Genomic DNA, 5000 nt, shown 5'->3' with positions numbered 1-5000 from the left:
TATACTTTTTTTATAAAATAATCTTTCGATTTTTCCTTAATTTCACACCAAGTTTCATTTGATTTGAATATTTGAAGCTCAAAAAATAGACCGGTATATTTTTTTGGGGGGGTCATGTCTCCTTCTGGAAAGGGGCAAAGAGCATAAGAGCTACCTTGAGGGAGGGGGTGCCACTCCCTAGGTGGTTTTCGAGGGGCCGCATAGAGGGGCAGCAGACAATGAGCGGGCATGGTAGGCAAACCCAAAAGACCCATGGCATGGGAAAAAAAGTGAAATGGCATGTGGGTTTTGATGAATTGGCCCTTGGTGTGCGCCGAGGCCTGCCACTGCATGCGGCTAAACGCGTATGGCTACCTGCCTTGCATGCCATGAGCCCACAGCTGCTGTAATTTGTGTCAGTCATGGCACAGCAAGCCCAATGAAGGTGCACGTGCTTGCGAATGGTCAGCCCTTCTGTCGTACAACGCCGCCCCCTTCTGCCGCACAGCGTTGCCTACCACCATGGGCTGCTGGGCGCACATGGATGCCAACCATGCGCTACCACACCCCCACTTCTGCTGCCACATGTGCTCTTCGACGCACAACATTTCCAAGGAAGGTGTGGCTTGTGAAAACATATACATGGTGCGTCCGTCTCGACAGTCATCCCCTCTGCCGCACACAGTTGCTTGCCATTGTGTGCTACTGAGAGCATAGGGCTACCTGCCTTGCGCTGTAGTGCCTCCATATCTTCTGCCACATGTGTCTGTCGCCGTACAGCATGCCCAAGAGTGGCATCGCCTATACAAAACACCTTCACGGTATGTCGATTTTGAAGATTTGGCCCTTGGTGTGCGTTGCGCCTACCACGGCGTGTTGCTTGGCCCTCATGGTTGCCTAATATATGCTGCTATGCCTCAACAGCTGTTGCCTCCTATGCTCATAGCGACAAAGAAAGCCCAACAAAGGATTGGAATGTATGTGAAAACAAGTACATGGCTCATCTGTCCAGATGGTCAGCCCATCTACCGCACACCACTGCCTACAACCATGTGCTGCTAGGTGCCCATGGCTCCCTACCTACCGCTGCCATACCCCCATAGTTGCTGACATATGTGTCCGTAGCTGCACAGTAGTTTCTAGAGAGGCATGGCATTTGAAAATAAGTAAATGGCCAATGCGTCCCGATGTTAAGCCCTTTGTCACACACTGTTCCCTGCCACCCTGGGCTGTTGGGTGCACAAGGTTTCTTGCATTGTGCTACCGTGCCCCCACAGCTACTGCCAGATGCGCCCATAGTTGCATGGCATGCCCAAGATAGGCTTGGCATGTGAAAATCACCATCAAGGCACGTTGGTTCCAATGATTGCCTTTGATGTGCGCTGTGGCCTACCATGGAGTGCTGTTGGGCGTGTATGGCTCCCTGCATAGCTACTGCCACATACACCGGTAGCCACACAGCATGCCCAAGAGTTACATGGCATGTGAAGGATAGCAACATGGCATGATGGTCCGGATGATTAGCCCCTCGTTTTGCACCTTGGCCGGTCGATGCATGCTGGTGGGTTTGCATGGCTACTTGCACACTGCACCTACACCCTCATCGTAGCCTACTGACACTTTTGCTAGTTTTGTACAGCATGCCCAACAGAGTCATGGCATGTGAAAAATGTGGAAATGACGTGATGGCCCCGTTGATTAATCCCAACTAGGCAGCATGGCAGTTTGACATTCTTTGCTTCCTGCCATGTGCAGTTGTGCTAGTGCCACTTTTTTACGGGCGTCGTCTTAGTCACGCATTTCCACCCCTCTTTGCTCTTTGGCTTGTTGTCATATGTAGGTCATGGTGCAAGGGGTGGGGTGTTGTCTACATTTGATGGAATCATTAGTCAAGTCAATGTGCACAATAAATATTTGGTTGGTCCCTCCCCCCCATCCCATTGTTTTTTGTTTTTTTAAATTGCACTATCATGGGTTTGTTGCTTGCAAGGGTTTTTTTTCATGGTCGGTTTTGTGGCCTATGCTATTTGGAGAAGTGCGTTTCTAAGTTGTGCCTAGGTGTGGAGGTGCTTGCATGCCTTTTACGGCCAGTGTTATAATACGACATTAACATGGGTCTCTGGAGAACATAGGTTGCAAGCTTGCAGGTGGTGCTGGATCATGAATCCCTCCCCCCTCCTTGCTTTATAAAAAAATTTCCATTCTCATGGGTATGTTGCTTGCAAGAGTTTTGTCATGCTCAGTTTTATGGCCTTTGGTATTTGGAGGAATGCATTTCTAAGTCGTGCCTAGGTGCAGAGGTGTTTGCATGCCTCATGCCGTAAGTGTTATAATGCGACATTAATGTGGGTCTCAGGAGAACATAGGTTTGCAAGCTTGCAGGTGGAAACAGATCACGAGTCCCACCCCCTCCGTCCCCCCCACTTTTGTTTTTAAAAAGAAAATTGCATTCTCGTGGGTTTGTTGCTAGCAAGAGTTTTCTCATGCTCGATTTTATGGCCTTTATGGTATTTGGAGAAATGCGTTTCTAAGTCGCGCCTGGGTGTGGAGGTGTTTGCATGCCACCAACCGGAAGTGTTATAATACGGCATTAACGTGGGTCTCTGATGAACATAGATTGCAAGCTTGCAAGTGGAGACAAATCACATGTCCCTTCCCCCCTCCCCTTGTTCATTTAAAAAATTTGCATTATCGTGGGTTTGTTACTTGCGAGAGCTTTCTCATACTAGGTCTTGTGGCCTTTACTATTTGTCGAATCGTGTTTCTAAGTCGTGCCTAGGTGCGGAGGTGTTTGCATGGCTCCAACCGCAAGTGTTATAATACGACATTAATGCGGGTCTCTGGAGAACGTAGGTTGCAACCTTGTAGGTGGAGATAGATCTCGAGTCCCTCGACCCCTGTTGATTGTTGGGATTTTCGTGCTTAGTGGGGCTATTGATTTTTCTTCTACCACATCCTTATTACGTTGTAGTAGGTTTGGTGGTGGATTGTGTCGGTAGTGGACGCAACGCATGTGAGTGGCTATTATTTTTCTTGTGGTTGTGGGCTCTTTGCTTGTGTATTGAACCACTATGCACAGATACCTCTATGGGTCGCGATGGGCCAAAAGTGTCTTTGTCAAGAGCATGAAAATTGTTCCTATGTTGCTTACCTAGTTGGATGGAAAGATGCTGCCCCTTCACTCTCATTTCATCCCTCTGGCCTGCCCTTGTGGTTGGTGTGAGGTGGCTTGGCATACGATGCATATGTCCACTTTCTTTCTGTCAGTGGTGCATGTGCACTATTTGTGCTCTAGGATGCAGGACATTTTGTGGGGCAAGGTGGATGTGTGTGTGTGTCCTCTTGAATCCTTTGGTTGCGCCTCGTTGCACAAGAACGATAGACTGCCATTAATTTATGGAGCAGAATCACCCAATGCACAATTGGGGATGTGGTTCATGCAGTGCTTTGGCGTCGAGAAGGAAAGTTACCTGGTTGATCCTACAAGTAGTCATATGCTTGTCTCAAAGATTAAGCCATGCATGTGTAAGTATGAACTAATTCAGACTGTGAAATTGCGAATGGCTCATTAAATCAGTTATAGTTTGTCTGATGGTATCTACTACTCGGATAACCGTAGTAATTCTAAAGTTAATACGTGCACCAAACCCCAAATTTTGGAAGGGATGCATTTATTAGATAAAAGGTCAACGCGGGCTCTGCCCATTGCTCTGATGATTCATGATAACTCGACGGATCGCATGGCCTTTGTGCCGACGACACATCATTCAAATTTCTTCCCTATCGACTTTCGATGGTAAGATAGTGGCTCACTATGGTGGTGACGGGTGACGGAGAATTAGGATTCGATTCCGGAGAGGGAGCCTAAGAAACGGCTACCACATCCAAGGAAGGCAGCAGGCGCGCAAATTGCCCAATCTTGACACGGGGGGGTAGTGACAATAAATAACAATACCAGGCTCTTCGAGTCTGGTAATTGGAATGAGTACAATCTAAATCCCTTAACGAGGGTCCATTCGAGGGCAAGTCTGGTGCCAGCAGCCACGGTAATTTCAGCTCCAATAGCATATATTTAAGTTGTTGCAGTTAAAAGGCTCGTAGTTGGACTTTGGGATGGGTCGATCGGTCTGCCTCACAGTGTGTGCCGATCATCTCGTCCCTTCTATCAGCGATGCACTCCTGGCCTTAATTGGCTGGGTCGTGCCTCCGATGCCGCTACTTTGAAGAAATTAGAGTGCTCAAAGTAAGCCTACGCTCTGGATACATTAGCATGGGATAACATCATAGGATTTCGGTCCTATTGCGTTGGCCTTCGAGATGGAGTAATGATTAATAAGGACAGTCGGGGGCATTCGTATTTCATAGTCAGAGGTGAAATTCTTGGATTTATGAAAGACGAACCACTGTGAAAGCATTTTCCAAGGATGTTTTTATTAATTAAGAATGAAAGTTAGGGGCTCGAAGATGATCAGATACCATCCTAGTCTCAACCATAAATGATGCCGACCAAGGATCGGCGGATGTTGCTTTCAGGACTCCGCCCGCACCTTATGAGAAATCAAAGTTTTTGGGTTCCAGGGGGAGTATGGTCGTAAGGCAGAAACTTAAAGGAATTGAGGGAAGGGCACCACCAGGAGTGGAGCCTGCAGCTTAATTTGACTCAACATGGGGAAACTTACCAGGTTGGGACATAGTAAGGATTGACAGACTGAGAGCTCTTTCTTGATTCGATGGCATTTGGACTGCGACCCTAGGTCAGGCAGGGCTACCCGCTGAGTTTAAACATACCAATAAGTGGAGGACAAGAAACTTATGAGGATTCCCTTAGTAATGGCGAGCGAACCGGGAAGAGCCCAGCTTGAGAATCGGGCGGCTTTATCATTCGAATTGTAGTCTGTAGAAGCATCCTCAGCGGTGGACCAGGGCCAAGTCCCCTGGAAGGGGGTGCTAGAGAGGGTGAGAACCCCATCGTGTTTGGACCCTGTCACACCACGAAGTGATGTCGGCGAGTCGGGTTGTTT

At 48.0% G+C, this 5000-nt stretch overlaps 1 non-coding gene across 1 annotated transcript in view; it reads left to right on the top strand.

Moving 5' to 3' along the window:
• Nucleotides 1–4724: 4724 nt before the first annotated feature.
• The window catches only part of LOC122062997, a 3357-nt gene continuing 3081 nt past the window's right edge, over nucleotides 4725–5000 (top strand). The window contains exon 1 of the ribosomal RNA XR_006135181.1: nucleotides 4725–5000. This exon is cut by the window's right edge and continues 3081 nt beyond it. This is a non-coding gene — a ribosomal RNA (28S ribosomal RNA).

Source organism: Macadamia integrifolia, unplaced genomic scaffold (assembly GCF_013358625.1).
Source record: "Macadamia integrifolia cultivar HAES 741 unplaced genomic scaffold, SCU_Mint_v3 scaffold1176, whole genome shotgun sequence".
Taxonomy (NCBI): Eukaryota; Viridiplantae; Streptophyta; class Magnoliopsida; order Proteales; family Proteaceae; genus Macadamia; species Macadamia integrifolia.
The sequence above is the reverse complement of the archived record's forward strand: the minus strand, read 5'-3'. Positions and strand labels throughout refer to the sequence as shown.